This window comes from Pinus tabuliformis, chromosome 4_1 (genome assembly GCF_031772625.1).
Source record: "Pinus tabuliformis cultivar Carrire ecotype Pingquan chromosome 4_1, CPIR1, whole genome shotgun sequence".
Classification (NCBI taxonomy): Eukaryota; Viridiplantae; Streptophyta; class Pinopsida; order Pinales; family Pinaceae; genus Pinus; species Pinus tabuliformis.
In genome coordinates this window covers 678,516,132-678,534,267 of record NC_142303.1, presented here as the reverse complement: position 1 = coordinate 678,534,267, position 18,136 = coordinate 678,516,132, and the positions used below count along the sequence as shown (strand labels likewise).

Here is an 18,136-nt window from a genome sequence, read left to right as displayed (position 1 = left end):
TATGTATAATAATTGTAGTGACCAATGTATTTTTATAAATATTTTGAAAAACACCGCATGCATAGATGGTAACAAAGCTATAAAATCCATAGTTACAAATGCATTTTTATAATTATTTTGAAACCGTATGCATAGATGGAAACTTAGCTATAAAATCATCTAGAATCGTACAAGGAACAATGTTATGTTATGCAAAATGTGAACTTGAAACTATTTTTACATAACTATTTTCAAATAATATGTGGTGCAAAATGTGAACTTGAAACCATTTTCAAATAATCTCACTGATTACATTTGTAATAAAGACTATAATAAAGAAAACCTGAAACTTGGCATATGTTATATATAAATAAATAAATAAAGATTATTACCTAGACACTTTTGATATAATCAATGACTTACAAGGCTTCGAGGTTCAAGAGTGTTTTATATTGAATAAAGAGAATTTAATTAGTAATGTAGAATGAATTTAGATACATAAAAGAAACAAGGGGGGGTTGCGCGGCAGCTAGTCCCTACCCTAAGGTGGAGGAACTGGGGAACTGGAGTTGACTGAGCACTTAGACTGGTGAAAGCAGGAAAAACATAGTGAAAGAACTTCTCCACAGCTCCTGCCTTTGTATGCTACTAGCTCTGCCACTGGTAGGTCAATAACTTCCTATTGAACTTATGTACCTGGTGGTAGGCCCCTAGAGAATTGCATCGGCCCTCGCTGCCTCTCCGTGATTAGTTTTTTCATGACCTTTCCCTCAAAGAAGTGGTTGGGTCATAAATAGCTATCCGTGAATAAGTGGGATTGCCACCCTTCCCTCCCCAAATCCAAGACCTTTATTTCAAGTCGAGGGGGATGGAGAGAAAGGATATGAAGTTGAGAGCAGCGAGGGAAGGAAGCCCCATAGCCTGACAATCTCTTCGGGGCATGGGAGTGAAAGCAAGCCTGCTTTCAAAAGAGAGCTTTCAAAAGCAAGATATATGGTCAGGCGTAGAAGCGATTGATTCGAAGGAAGGTAGGGATTGGACCTCAAAATGGAATTGGAACAACAACATGGACTACGGCACATTAACCAGATCTGCAACTGGTGATATTGATGGTGAATAAACTGGTTGGATATGGAGGTTTTAGTTTCTTTCCTGCCTTAAACCAATCATACCTGTTAGTTAGTATGGGTTGGGTAATTCTCAGTGTAGCCCAGGTGTGTCACTTGCCCGCAGGCGTGTATTAATATGAGAAGAGATGCTTTCTTATGAAGTTATATCTCATGCTAAAGGTGCGAACCACAAGGATGATTCCCTGAACTAGTTTTCACCTACCTAGGAGTGCATCTATTTAGAGGTCAATTTAGACCAATGCAGACCCTATGCACATAGCAATAAACCACACTAGGCCGAATTCTCATACAGGTGCTTGGGATACAGGCTAAAGTGATTTTTCCACCACAAAAGGAGGAAAGACGAGGGAAAGACGCTACTCCAATTCACAATGAAGGGATTGGATCTTTCTTAGCCGCCACGTACCCTTATGTATGGATCCACCTCTGCCGATGGTAGTGTCACCTTTGCCTTCGCTACCTCTACCTTAGCTACCTCTGCCTTAGTTGCCGGTAGTGTTGCTCCCATTGCGGGATCTACTACTTAAACTAGTATTACCCTTGATATTGGGTCTCCATCTCACCCTAAAAGGTATGTTGTAGGCTCTCGAATGGGCTCAGATGATAGCTCAGATGCTACTGAAGAATTTATAGCTCTTATAGATGTTCATGTTGCTTGCTCTGTTACTTCCACTAGGTAAGATGACTCGATAATACATAGGTTAAAAGCATATGAATTCACTTGACTCGTCTAGGGCTAGCTATTTAAATTGCATAGTAACTTTGCAATTGCTTTTACTAAGCTATTGGGCTACTGTCATCACATATAATGCTAAACTTAGTTACAGTCATGGATGAACTGTGATTGTGCTTTGTTGGGTGAACTGTAACTCCAATTTCAATGGGCTCAATTGATGGTCTACTTATGTGTCAATACAAACAAGAAAACTTGTAAAAGTAGATGCTTCCATTGAGACAGACTATTACGCTTAGCGCAATTTACATTGATATGGGCAAAAAGAACTGAGGCCAGTAGAAAATTTATAAACATCCTCGACGGAATATGCTTGTGAAAACATAAATTTGCTAATTTACTTAATGAATGTGTTGAAGTACGTACTTTTTAATTCTACTTTTGGTAATACTAAATAATTAAGCATGATTTACATTTTTTATTTACATGTGATGTGGGGCTAATCAATTTTCAAGGTTTATTTTTGGATTTGTGTTGTTTTTTTTAATTATGCGGATATAGTTTAAGATGTTCAACTTTCAGTTGGAACCTCCTCCTGACTATTGTCTTCGACATAGGCATGTGCCTCACTCGACATGCCGACGTAGGTTTGAGAAATAAGTTCAGTGTCAAACCTCACCGTCCGGGTATGCTCTAACTCCAAGAAAGTAACCTAGTTAAGAAGACGTTGCGCTTCACTGAAATTTTCTTGGGTTTCTAAATGGGTCACCTTCTAGAGAATAAACCTGATAAATAATATAAAATATTCCATGTACAGGTTATAAAAGCTGACACATTATCTTAAAATTTCTAAAATATTGTACTGATTGACACACGCTTTCATCGAGAAAAGGAAGTTACATTGCATGGTCACCACTTGTTACATTGCATGGTCGCCACTTGTTCCCTTTGGAGATTACAATCTTCTAATGAGTATTGTAACCACAAAGCATAGAGTTGCTTCTATTTTGATCTACGGTAGCTTACCTCGACTTGGCTCCATAATGTTATGTTTTCACATTAGGTTTATGTAACGAATCTTTATCCATATGGACTGTGTGTTATAATTTCTGCAACTGGAACGAAATTACTATGCTTCCAAACTTATGTTCGGCTTTCATTTTATTTGTATTTTTACATGTTAATAATTGAACTCACGATAACATGATTGATCTCCTGCCACTTGGTGACATATTTTTTGCTTTGAAAAAGGAAAAAGGGATATACACCTGAGAACTGATAGGAAATTTGAAATTTTGAGCAGATAATGGATCGTCTACATAGAAAAGGCCAAGGCCAAATCTGAGGGATCCTTGAACTCCAGATAGGAAAGCAAGGCCCAGACACTCCAGGTATGAACCTACGACGCATATGTATGATACAGTTTAGACTGGTTGATGCACTTTCTTCCATTTTTGTTCAAATAGAAGCAAGGTTCTATCGTCAATTCAGCAGGTGGGCGGGTTGGCTTCTTTCTTCAGAACTGATAGGAAATTTGAAATTTTGAGTTGTTAATGGCCCATCTAAACAACAAAGACCAAGGCCAGATCTGAAGGATCCTCGAACTCGAGATAGGGAAGCAAAGGCCAAATACTCTAGGTATAAGCCTACGATGCATATGTATGATACAGTTTAGACTGGTTGATGTGCCTTCTTCCATTTTTGTTCAAATAGAAGCAAGGTTCTATCCTCAATTTGGCAGGAAAGCGGGTTGGCTTCTTTAGCCTACTCACTAGAGAGAGGGTTGCAACACTCATTGCCTTTTGTAATTGCCTAAACCATTGCCTGTGTTAGACTAGGAGGTAACTCCTCAAACCAAATCATATTATTGATTCAGGTTGTTCATTATTATATATAAGAGGGAGAGACTGTTTAGTTCATCTCTCGATGACTCTCCATCTTCTTTATTATTTATTTACATTAACTACAGTTGTTCACCCAATCCCTATGATTAGGTGTCAACATTCCCCCCCTTAATCTGAAGGGATGTTGGTGAGTCCAGGCATCGTTCTGAATCTTTCAAGATTTTCTCTTCCAAGTGCTTTGGTGAAGATGTCTACAATTTGCTCATTAGTGAAACAATGGTGGAGATCTATTGTTTTGGCCTCAACATGATGTCGAATCAGATGATATTTAGTATTGATGTGCTTCGTTCGATCATGGAACTTTGGGTTCTTGGCCAACTATATTGCCAAGGTATTGTCAATCATAAGTGGAGTCGATTGTACTTGTTTTACCTACAAATCTTCAGGAATTTTCCTTAGCCACACAATTTCTTTTGTTGCCTCAGTTGCTGCCACATATTCTACCTCTGTTGTGGAATCTACTAGAACTGATTGTTTGCGTGATCTCCAGGAGATAGCTCCGGATCCAAGACTCGTAGCATAACCTGAAGTAGATACCCCAGTTTCTTTGTCTCCATCGAAGTCTGAATCAGAGTATCCAATCAAGCTGAAGTCGCCCACTTGTGTATACTTGATTCCAAAGTCTTGAGTTCCCTTCAAGTACTTTAGAACTCTTTTTGCAGAAGATCAATGTCCCTCACAAGGCTTTTGCATAAACCTGGAGAGGATTCCAACAACAAACAAAATGTCTGGTCTGGTAGTAGTTAGGTAGTTGAGACTTACTACAAGTTGTCTATACTTTGTTGCATCCTCAAATTCTTTTCCTTCAATGGATGTGAGCTTTAAGTTTCGTTCCATTGGAGTAGTCAAAGGATTCCATTCAGTCATGCCAAACCTGTTCAACAGATCTCCAATGTACTTCTTTTGAGAAAGGAATATGGACTTCGGATGTTGAGTTACTTTAATACCAAGATAGTAATGAACATAGCCCAAATCAGTCATTTCAAAACCTTTCCTCAATTCCTTCTTTATGGATACAATGTAGCTCTTATTATTCCCTGTCATCAAAATATCATATACATATACAATAAGATATACAATTGTTTTGCCAACCTTCTTGACAAACAAAGTTGCATCATCAAGATCATAATGTTTGAAATCGAGTTTTAGAAGATGCTCAGTTAGTTTTTCATACAAGGCTCACGGTGCTTGTTTGAGGCCATACAAGGATTTCACAAGTTTGCATGCTTTATGTTCATGTCCTTTCACAGCAAATCCTTCAGGTTGGGACATAAAAACATTCTCTTTTATATCTCCATTCAAGAAAGCAGTTTTTATATCCATTTGACAAACTTTCCAACCGTTTTGAGCTGCTAGGGCAAAGAGTGTCCGGATGGTAGCCCATTTTCCTGTGGGAGCAAAAGTCTACTCATAATCGACCCCTTCCTTCTGTGCAAAACCTTTTGCCACAAGCCTGGCTTTGTGCTTGTCAAGTGAGCCATTAGCTTTATACTTGTTCTTGTAGACCCACTTGCAGCCAATTGTTTTGGTTGCCAATGGAGGATCAACAAACTTCTAAGTGCCATTCTTTATCAAGGCATCATACTCCTTTTGCATCGCTTCTTTCCATTCATCATGAGAAGCAGCTTCTTTGAAGGAAGTTGGTTCAAAATCTGTAGACAAATTCAATTCACAATCATAAGAAACATACATATTAGCAGGTGAATCAGAGTCATCTACATCACCTCCATGGAAAATTTTAGGGGCTAATGTTCGCCCAGTGGGCTAATTTTCCATGATTTTTCCACAAAAAAGATTCGCCAATTTCCAATTTTATAAAAGATGATTCGCCCAAATTTTTGAATATAAAATTATTTTACCTTAAAAATCGCCAACATTATATAGAGACTATATATAAAATAATTTTAAATTTGAATAATTTTACAAATATATCAATAAACATTTATAATTTGCATATTAGGGATTAGTGAGATTCGCCAATGTTTTAAACTTCAAGAAAATTTTCCATCCTTAAAATTTTCCTTGATCACCTCCATTTTTCCGGTTTGAATTTCTAGTTCCTGTCTTTCCAACCTCATCAGGATGAACACTTTCAAGTGTCTTTGTCATCCACTTTGGGGGACCTTTCTCAGATGGTCCAGGCTGCTCCGTTGATTGAGTTGGGACTGAATCAAGATTGAGTCTCCCAATTCTGTCAATCACATCACTCAAAGTATCATCCGTTGTTGGAGTTTCATGCGGGGGAGAGAGTGCTTCAGAAGAAGATTCCACGGGTTGATCTAGTATAGGAATCCCCCCTTCAAGATGTGGAATCTGATTATCAAATTCTTGAAATGATTTTGTATTTGCGAATCTATCCAAGAGATCAAGTTTCTTCTCAACAACATTGTCAGTTTTGGATGATTCAAGAAAGATTACATCTCTAGATACAACAAACTTTTTATTAAGTTCATCATAGAGACGGTATGCTTTGGAGGTGTTTGAATACCCCAGGAAGATACACTTACGACTTCTTGCACCAAATTTGTTTCTATGTACCTTTGGTATCAAGACATAACATTTGGAACCAAAGACCCTAAGATGCTTTACTGAAGGAATGTGCCCATACCACATTTCACAAGGAGTCTTGTTTCTAATAGCATTAGATGGACATCTATTCTTTACATATACAACACATAGAACTGCCTCAGCCCAAAACATCAATTTTACATTTTTGAAAAACATCATGGAGCGCACGATATTTAAGATTGTCTTATTCATTCTTTCAGCTACTCCATTCTATTGTGGATTATAAGGCACAGTTGTTTGATGCTTGATCCCATGTTGGCGAAGATAGTTTTCAAATTCATTTGAAGTGTATTCTTTTCCATTATCAGTGTGAATAGAACCAATATGAGATTGTGCATCATTTTCAATCCATGTATGAAAGTTCTTGAATGTTTGAAAAGCATCAGATTTGTTCTTCAATAAATAAACCCAACACATTCTAGTGTAGTCATCAATAAATGTCATCATATATTTATTTCCATTTGCAGAAGGAACAAGCATTGGACCACATAAATCTGAATGAATGAGTTCAAGTTTTCTATGTGCTCTTGAATGTGAATCATGAAAAGACTGTTTGCTATGCTTTCCTAGAATGCAAGCATCACATTGTTTAAGTTTCCTAGGAATTGTAGGAAAACTAGTAACACCATTTTTCTTCAACAAGCAAGGCTATCATAGTTCAAGTGTCCAAATCTAGCATGCCATAATAAACTTGATGGAAATGTACCTTCTTGATAATGAGAATTGTATGAGAGATTTTGTGCACAAGCAGAGGTACCCTGTAGCTTGAGAAGCCTTTCTTCTTTTGTCCCTGACATGACAAGTGACTGATCTGATGCTTTTCTCACCTCAAGCTTGCCATCAAACATATGAATGGAGTGTCCTTGCTGGCGAATGTGGACCAAGGATAGCAATTTTCTCCTCAGTTGTGGGAGATATAGAACATGATGCAAAAGAAAGTCTGGAAGACCAGGCAATTTAAGCCTGATTGTGCCAAGCCCTAATGGCTTGAGTTTTGATTTGTCTGCAAAGTATACTGCTCCATCAACATTGTCAGTAAATTCTTCAAAAAAATATTTTCTAAAATTCATGTGGCAAGTTGCTCCTAAATCAAGCAGCCAATCATTTTTCCAAGAAGCAAGTGAAGCATTAAATAAGTCTTCCATTACTCCAATATTACAGTGTGCCACAACATAGTGAGCGGATTCAGGTGCTCTACCTTTGTCTTTGTCATTAGTTTTACCTTTGGGTTGGTTTCTTTCCTACTCAATTATGTCCCAAGGCAACTTGCATGTGGATGCATCATGTGATCCATCTCTTTTGTAGTGTATGCAGTGCAAATCTGACTTTTCTCCTTGAGAGTGTCTGCCCCCCCTGCCTCTGAAATTTCTTCCTCTTCCTCTTCGACCACCTCTTCCTCTGGAAGAATCTTGAGCAAGATTCTTTTCTCTATGAGCAAGGCACACAGCCTCTTCAGAAGACTCAAGAGTTGTCTTCTTCCCAAAAGCTTTCTCTCTTTCAGCAAATTTTTTCACAAGGGAATCAAAGGTAATATCTTTGAGGTTGCCATTTGCTTGCAAAGACTCAAGATAATTTGAGTAAGTGGGATAAAGTGCCTTGAGAAAAGTTATTAGAGGAATATCCAGGTCAACATTAGTGACTTTGATATCATGCATTATAGGTTATACTTCTGATGCAAGAGCAAGAGGATCATTATTTTGTAATTCAAGAGTGAAGAGTTTAATCATGAGTTGAACAACTTCAAGTGCAGAGTGTGAGTCATAGAGTTCCTTCATTTTTTGTAAGGCTTCAAAATCATTTGAAAATGGTGAAATATGGCGACTCACCTCTTCATTTATTGATGCTGCAATCAATGCATAGGCCTTGTTGTTCTTATTTTCCCAAATGGCGAACTTCTTGTCTAAGGTATGCTGTTCTGGCTCTTTGTCTCCATCTCCAACACACACTCCTTTCCACAACTCATTGAAAATGAGGGTGTGTTTTATCTTCCGGGACCACTCAGGATAGTTCTCCTTGCCAGTGAGAACTACTCCCACAATAGATACGATTGAATGAATTGTAAAATCTGTGTACTGTAAAAAAAATACTTTTGGTGGCAAAAATGCAGTTCTGGTGGTTGGAATGCAAAAAAAAAAATGTACTCTGATATTTATGGGAAAAGGGGATACGTATGGAGGTTGAGGGATTAACTTGTGTGGGGAGGGCTGACGGTATACCAACGAACACGCCCTCAAATCAGGCTCAGAAAGTATCTAGTGAGGAGGATCAGTAAAGGAGCACTCACTCTAAAAAAGACGCGGCCCCGAGACAAATCAGCAGTAGTATACAGCAGTCGTAATCAGATATTTCACAGCGAGGGATTGTTATGTAGTCCCAAACTCAGAGCGTAGCTCATAGGTCCTCTGCGTTGTTTGTCTTGTGAACAAAGTTAATGATAAGGGGCCACCACCTATTAGCAAAGTTATGTATTCAAACTCTGTTGGCAAGCTGGAGCCTTCTCATGGATGCGATTGTAGGAGTGGCTGCACTACTGGTGACAGATGCCCTTGCATCCAACGTAATGGAGGTGAATACCAGTGAACTGTCATTCAATTCAAACGGATATCTTGTCAAACGGAAGGCTTTGGTCTATGAATGTGGTGATCAATGCAGGTGTCCTCCAAGTTGTCGCAATATAGTTTCGCAGAAAGGTGTGAAGAACCAGTTGGAGGTGTTCAAAACAATGGCAAAGGCTGGGGCGTGCAGTCTTGGGATCTGATTCCTACTCCGCACGTATGAACCAGAGAAAATGAAATGTTAAACAAATGCAGTGTAGAGATCAATAACGCAGGTATAACATTATGAGAAACGACAGCACAGGTGTATAGAATGCAGAGAAGGTGACAGTTCTGCAAAATAGGAAGAACAGGAGGGAGTTACAAAGCAGAGAGGGAAGCCAAAAATGGCACTGGCTCTGATACCATGTCAGACCAGGAGGTAACTCCTCAAATCAAATCATATCATTCATTCAGGTTGTTCATTATTATATACAAGAGGGAGAGACTGTTCAGTTCATATCCCGATGGCTCTCCATCTTCTTTATTATTTATTTACATTAATTACAGTTGTTCACCCAATCCCTATGATTGGGTGTCAACAGCCTGTTCTCATTGCTTATAGCTAGTTATCATTTACCCTTTTCTCACTTCATTCAAAACTGAATTCCCTTTCTGATAGTGGAAATTCTTCCTTTTCACAATGATGCCTTGCCTTTTGCATGTTGTAGTCCCTCCCTTATGAGCTTTGGTCCTAATATGTGCCTTATGAACTAGTGTTCCTAAACCTCAATTATTGCATCCAGTATATGTTAAAATGTCGGAGTGAAACATATCTCCAAGTGCAAATTTCCAAGCGCAAATTTTCAGTGTCAGATTTAATTTTAAATCTCAATTCCTTGAAATATGTCTTTACCTGCCCCTGCGACATATTGATGTAGATTGAGTAGCAGGTATCTCCACCCGACATCGTAGCAATCTTCATACTGATGCAGATTGAGTAGAAGGTATCTCCACCAGGCTCTACTTCTGTGTCATATACATAAAGGGATGGATCTACTGAGTCAACTGGTTCTGGTTATCCAACCGGTGATTAAGCTACCTCTGTATTTTTTGCTGGATATGGAACTGGTGCTTACTCAATAGAATCTACTAGGTCAACTGCACGATCAAAATAATCAAAATAATAAGTTGTTGTTGGTTCTATAGCTACCCTTGCCTATGTTATAGCTGCCTTTGCTTCTATATATTCTGCAACCCTTGCTTTTGGTTATGATGCTTGCTTTAATGTTGTTTGATAATAAGCTATTGGATTTGCATATCGGTTTGGTTATGCCTTTGCCTATGCTGTTGCCCCCCTTTCTTTCTCGCTCAAAGAGGCAGGCCGTGATAGGTGGCAACTTCAACAGCTGGAACCTCAACAACATGCACCATGTTGCACCTGGCAACTTCAACAGTTGGCACCTCAACAACATGCACCACATGGCAACTTCAATGCACCACCTAGCAACTACAACTTGGGAACTTGCTTTAGCTTACCATTATAGCATTTAATATTTGTTAAACTGTGAAATTAATGCTAGCATTAGTTTACATAGTGAAACAGATTTCCGAAATAAGTACACATAATATATGCTTTTGGCCTCTCTGCCTCGGGAAGAGGCCAAATAAGATGATGAAAAGATATGTGATTGAAAACTTTAGTTTATAAGTGATCCTAAATAATAAAAAACAAGCAAATTAATTGTTTAACATCGCCAATCAATTACTATAGTCCCATATCATTGCCAAATAACAAAAACTTAAAAAATATTTTCATATTTCTTAATCTATTTATTTATCAATAAAATGAATTTCTTACCTTTATATTTACATTAAGCTTTTTTTAGGATTCCTGAATTCATAAAATCAATTTGAAAATATTAAGATGGAGTAATCTTGACTTGCAAATTACCGCATATTGAAAAACATGAAACTTTAACACTTAAAACTCTTTAAAATCATTAAAAAGTTGTTTGTGTTCCATTGCGAAGCTTTTATGTGAATATGATGTTATATTTCATGCATATTTAAAATCATTAAAAAGTTGTTTGTGTTCCATTGCGAAGCTTTTATGTGAATATGATGTTATATTTCATGCATATTTTATGTATATACTTTCTAAGTTAATGTAATGTGTTATGAATATATTATTAGGCCTTACCTTTTAGGGTATAAGAATTAATTTAATTCGTTTGTCATTGTTTCTATTACACATTATATAAATTAATGTGTTTTTAACTTTTTAAGTTAAATATTTACTCATTTATGTATATGATGTTTTGTTTCTGCCTATTGAATATTTGGTCGTACAGAAATGTAGTTTTTAATTTAAAATTGTCTTTTTATTTGGTCTTACATCAAAGTAATTTGTATTTATCAAGTGATCGCCCATGTTTCAAGTTGGGAATTTGGCAAACTTTTAATCTTAAGTATTTAAGAGTGGATTAATGTTATTCATCATATAGAATTATTTCTCATATATTTTATTTTGTGAAACTTTTGTATCCTTAAGAGTGGATTAATGTTATTCATCATATAGCATTATTTCTCATATATTTTATTTTGTGAAGCTTTTGTATCCTAGATCGATTAAGATTAATTTACGAGGATGAATTATCATGATACTGGGATCTACATGTTTCATGGATATTCTTACTTCATCAAATTTGTTACTACTACTAATTCGTTGTGTAAGAGCTATGTTTCTTCAAAATTGCCACATTTATTTAGAAGTTACCACACATATACCTAAGGGGTTCATAGAGAACGATCCAAGAAACCATTATAGCACACTGCCAAAGTCAAGTATGTAGACATCGATAAAGAGAAATCACTTGTTACTTATGTTGTTTATGGAGTTGTTAATGTAGCAACAAGACCAACTGCTATGAAATTGCCTTTCAACCCCAAGTTTGTCTCTACATCATACACTTGGAAAATAGTTATTACACAGTAGACCAACGTTGGTGTGACTGCATGAAGACAAGTAATGCATTCTGCAAGGTCCCTATGTAAGTGGTATTAGATATCCTATCTTATTTTCACTACTTGTTTAATTGCATTACCTACCTTGCCTAGGTAGTAACTAGCTAGATCCCATGGTTGGATACATGACCAATTGTTATAAAACTATGTCTTTCACAACTATATTTTTATCCACTCGATATGTTTAATAAACAACTATTGTATGTTGGACCTACTAATGTCAATGTGCCTACTTGAAGACAATTATTGCATGTTAGAAACTCCTTGCAAGCATACATGTAAGCCTCCTAAAATAGAGAAAACTACAATATTAGATGTTTCTTGATTCATCCAAGAAATTCTATTGTGGATATATCTTAGCCTCCCTGATGGATCAAAAAAATTTCAAGTAGGAATTTATAGGCAAAGATGTTTTCATTTCCGTTCACCTAGTTTCTAAGGTGCATCTTTGAATTTTTGCAAGTGAACTCTATAATGATTGTGTGCATCTCAACTAAAACAATACCACTTGGCCTTTACCCCATCATGCCAACAAAACATAGGACATTTGTGCAAACATGTTATTTGCATGATTTTCCCTAAATAATCAACTTATTTCTAGCATGAGATGATACATTTACATCTACACTTTAAGCGACAATCCTCCATCTAGATGTAGCTAGTCAGTGCCTCCCAACTTAAGGTGGTACCCCTCACTCGAGTTTCCCTCTTCAAGTCTCACACTATATTGAATGCAACTATGGACCTAATACTACATTACAAGCGGATGATCTAGCTACATGGAGTACCCATATTTTTTGCGAACAACCTTGTATTTTCTCCAAATTGCTCAAGAACAACTCCTACAAACATATTGCACACCAATTATGTCTCTTGTATACACATTCAACCATTACAGCATATAATGTGTAGCTTTGTAGCTCATCATTTCTCATATGAACTAACCACTACATCATCACAGATTTCATCTTGACCCAATATTAGAGATAAAAGGAAGTGCACTACTACTTAGTCATAAGGCTTATCATTGATTATACCAAGTGATAGAATGGAGTTATGATTGCACCATTTGAATGGAAACAACTTGAAAACAACATTAGTTGTCATGTAGGTGCTTCTTTCATGTTTCCGCATTGGATTATATTTTGGGAAAATCTAGAATGGGAAAGATATCCAATATATCTAGAATGTGTTAGAAGGTTGAGTCCCTTCTCTCGTCAAATCATCTAGATCCTGTCTTTAAACTCTAATCTCTTTCCACTCATTGTGAGGTTGAACTAAAAACACTTCTTAATTAATCATAAAATTAAGTAATCTAGTATATGAGTTTTAAACAAAGTTTTCCAACTCAAACCAAGTGTGCTTGAATGCTACCACATCTTAGAGAGGCTTCATCAATTTGTAGAAGCTAAGTATTCATCACTACAAGGAAATTTTCCTTGATAACTCATTCTTGATTAGGTGAATTCTTACTTAAAGCCCCATTAATCACACCCAACCTTTCTAACCCATTATAGATTTTCACCTTGCAAAACCATTACGTTCAACCTCTCCTCTCAATAAGGGTTTGGTCATAGAGCTCTCTATGTCTTGCAACCTAGATTTAGTTAGGAAAAAATTATAACAACATATGGAGATCTAATGAAAAAATGTAATGATAATTTACGTCTCATGGCATAATTGTCCTCATGTCTATATGTTTGAGTGTAAATGTGTCATCTCATGGCATAATTGTCCTCATGTCTATATGTTTGAGTGTAAATGTGTCATCCCTCGCAATGCTTACAATGTTAATCCATTAAATTATGATAATTGGCAATGTCATTATGCTTAATCTTCTTTTCATATACATTGGTGTATCTCTTTCTATGAATTCAATTATTTATTCATACAAGGTTAAAATTCTTAAACGGATTTATATAATGGAAATTTCTAAGTATATAAATAAAAAATATTTAAAACGAGTCCCGATTTTAATGGGAAAGTTATTTGAATTCATTATTTGAAAAAAACAAAAAAACCTTCAAATTATTAAATTTACATTGGTGTGTTATGTAGATATGGATATATTGTAAGAAATTAATATATAAATAACAACACAACATGTAATGTAAGAAATGATCACTATAAAAAATGTAACTTTTCTATTGATTAAGGTTTTGTTATTGTTTTCTATGTACTCTGGAGCTTCTCTATATGCTCTGATTCGATCTCTCACTAAACCAGATTGATTTGATGGCCCCTCCGGAAGCTGATCCAGGGGGAATCCCCTCCACCTGCATACCCACCCAATCCAACAACTGACGCTTCCATGGGCCTCGTCATCTCACTTGGACGCCCTCATGAGTGACCTTAAGTCTCCAAATTTGTCAAGAAGCTAGATGCAATACTAGAAATAGAACTACCTCCTTCAGTTCCTCGCAAAGCGACACTCTCGCTCGTCGAGCAAGGATTGATAAGACAGTTCATGGGACTTTGGACCTCTCCTAAAATAGTACATAAATTAATTGAACGTAACCGGGCCTCAAAAACTCAAGGAAAAATCTCAATCTGATTTTATGACAAAGGTTACTTCACCTTCTACTTTGAGTCCAAGGAAGATCAGAATCTGATCTTCAGGAATGGACCATACTTCATGGATTTGATAGGTTGATACTTAAATCAATGGACACTATATTTCGATCCAGAACTTGACATACTCAGTGAAGTTTTGGTCTGGGTATGCCTTTCCCATCTCCCTCTCCACTGTTGGGTAGATGACTCGGCTGGAGATACTCAGATATCGGCAATGCAATAAGAAAATACATAGACAAAAGCGAGCCAAGAGAAAATATGCATGCATGCACACAGATTTGCATAAAATTCGATCTAGGCAAAGGGCTATCGAAGGTAGTGAAGGTCAAGGTAGAAAACTAGATGCACATCCAGTAACTAGACTGTGAACAACTTCCTTTCAAATGCAAGGTATGCCACGAATGAGGACATTTCACAAAAAGATGTTCAAAGCGAGTAGCAGAGGAGCCACAAGACACCCAAGAATCACAATGGGAAACCATTAAGCACAAAAACTCTGGAAATTCGAATAAATACTCTAAGCATACAGTACTCTCTCAAGATAGACGCTCCTCATCTGAACCCCCACCTACCAATCATAACTCCTCACTACAAATCAGGACCTCCCATCCACCCTCTAGTAATCCCTTTGACTCCTTATAAAACTTACCTTCCGAACTAGATCAAGAAGATCTCCATATGAATCCAACAGAACGTGAAGAGAGAGAGATCCCCCCTCTCACCAACCTGTTGATCTAAATCATCCTATTGTTTCTTCCCCTCCTCCACCATTCAATCCCCCAAACCCTGAATTTCCACCTTATAATCTCACCATCTCCCATTTTGAGTCTCCTTGTGTCTCACCAAATCCCCTTGTAACCTCCTTTGCAGGAATTTTAACCAAAACCAAAGCGAAAGAAGCCTTGGCACCTTCAGAAAATCATAATAAATTCGAAAGGAATTCAAACAAGGAGATGTGGGACGAAGCAACGCAAAGAGACATGGCATTGGAAGCCCAACAACCAATGGACACATATCTATACTGAGGAAGAATAATAAAGGAAATGCAGACCCAAGCAGGGAGAGGTAAGTACTTTGTCACCCCCCCACAATGTAATTAATGAATTTGGTATCCTATAATTGTAGAGGTTTTGGGCACGCTTCCAAAATAAATGCAATTAAATATATCTTATCAGATCAAAAAATCCCAAAAATTGTTCTACTCCAAGACATTAAATTAAGTGAAGAAGAAATTGCATTAGTAATAAAAAGAACAAATAATTTCAAAGAAGTCGTGATCAGTGCAAGAGGAAAGTCAAGAGGCGTGTGCACTATTTGGAACCAGACAATCATGGATATACAATGTATCTACAAAGAACAACATTGGATCAAGTTTTTTTTTTCAAAACAAAGGCACAGGAAAGAGTTGTACTGTATATAACGTGTATGCCCCTCCACATTACAGAGATAGAGAAAATTGATGGCATTCCTTAGCAGATCAATTAGCAACAACTAGTAACCAGAATGTTATAATCGAAGGCGACTTCAACTTAGTTATGAACATTGGATAAAAGTGAGGAGGTTCCTATCTTCTAGATCCAAATAGGGACAAGATTGAGACCATAATTGAAGAGTATAACCTATTATACATCACTCCAAATGGTAAATTTACTTGGAGTAACAAAAGGACAGGCATGGGTAACATAAAAGAAAGGCTAGATCTTTTTTTAATTCACACAATTTTCATGGTAGAAGTTGGAACCGCCTCGTCAAAAATCCTCAGTGGCAACATCAGACCATAAGCCCATTACTCTATCTAGAGGTGAAAGCATAAATTTGGGGCCACTTCATTTTCTCTACGATCCACAATGGTTCACTATAGAAGAGGCCAAGCCACTAGTGCATTCTACATGGAAAACTAGAATCAATGGATCGCTAGGTTATATGTGGGAAATTAAGATAAATTTGGTCAATGTTGCACTCAAAGAATGGGAAAAATCAAGATATAAGGAACCAGCATAGGAGAAAGTAGAGCTAAAAAAAAGAACTGGAATATGTACAGGCGAAAATGGAAAATGAAGAAGAAATTGAAGACTTTCAAACCAAGGAAAAAGATTTATGTTGGAAGCTATATCAAGCCAATAGGAAAGAAGAAGAGAGTTGGAGGGTTAAGTCCATAATCATGTCGATACAAGCTTGTGACAAGAGCACAACTTTTTCCCGTAATCAAACGAAAGCAAGAAGAATAAAAGACCGAGTAGATGTGATCATTGGAGAAGGAAACTTATCCATTGAAGGATAAGAGGTGATCAATATGGAAGCACACCAGAATTAAAAAAGGTTGTTGATAACATATTTAGATCTAGATAGTTTTAAATATTTCCTAAGAACAACTACAAATATGGTAACAAAGGATACCAATGCAGCACTAACAAAACCAGTGGATGAGATGAACTACAAAAGGCAATCTAGAGTTTGCATCCAGATAAAGCATCGGGGTTAGATGGATTCACCATAGCCTTCTACCGCACACATTAGGAGCTCATCAAGAAATATTTGCTCAAGATGATTCAATGGGTTCAAGCCAAGCGCAAAATAGGAGGTAATACTAATTCTACTTTCCTTGCTCTGATTCCAAAAGAAACTAGGCCCACTTCCTTTAATCGATTTCGACCTATTTCCTTGTGTAACTCCTCATAGAAAAATAATAACCAAAATCCATGCAAGTCAACTCAAAACCCTTCTCCCTCAGTTGATCTCTAAAAACCAAGGTGGTTTTATCCAAAAAAGACATATTGTGGATAAGATTCTCTTAGTGCAGCAAGTCATCCACTCTAGCTTATCCTGACAAGAATAAGGTTTTATTCTAAAACTCGAAATGGAAAATGCATTTGACAAGGTAAGACACTCATTTCTCTTTGTTGTTTTAGACAAATTGGGTTTTGATAGGGATTTCATTGATCTCATCATGGCATGTATCCATAAGTCTTGGATAGCTCCTTTGGTAAATGGAAGACCAGGGAAATTCTTTCAGAGCACCGAGGGGCTAAGAGAAGGTTGCCCCATCTCCCCATTTCTCTATATCATCATGGAATAAACATTCAGTAGGAAACTTGAGTATGACAAACAAAGAGGGCTTCTCATTGGACTTTAGTACAACAGAGGTGTTAAAAGCATGAACCACTCCCAATTTGTTGAGGACACGTTGTTCATAAGTGGAGCCTCTCCCATAGTTTCTAGAAGATTTAAAACCACTCTGGATAAAATTTTGAAAGCTTCAAGAAGACTCCTCAACAGGTTAAAGGGAAGCATATATGGCTAGAACACCCCTCCAAGAATTCTTCAATGCATATCTCAAATATTTTGAATACTTTGTAAAGTGGACTGGACACACTTCAAATATTTAGGTATGTTAATTTCCAAGAAAAATATGAAAATAGAGGTATGGACAAAGGTCATAGATAAAACTAAGAAGAAACTCTAACACTATGGAATTCAATGGCTAAACCTAGCAAGGGGGGTCATCTTAATCAAATCAGTATTGCCATCCCTCCCTTTATACCAATTTGCAATTTTGCAAGCCCCTGCAAGCATACAAAAGAAAATAGAGATCATCATAAGGAAATTTTTATGGTATGGAGGCAGAACGTAAACAAAAAAATCCATCTTGCTTAGTTGTAAAATGTAACAACACCTTATGACAGAGGAGGAATAGCCATTAAGCAACCAAGACTGATGAACTTAGCCGTGGGAGTGAAAGTCACTTGG

General features: G+C 37.0%; 1 protein-coding gene across 1 annotated transcript in view; it reads left to right on the top strand.

Annotated features, from left to right (window-relative positions):
- Nucleotides 1-18,136, top strand: part of LOC149177921 (uncharacterized) — a 33,185-nt gene that overhangs the window by 2,826 nt on the left and 12,223 nt on the right. The window lies entirely within an intron of this gene.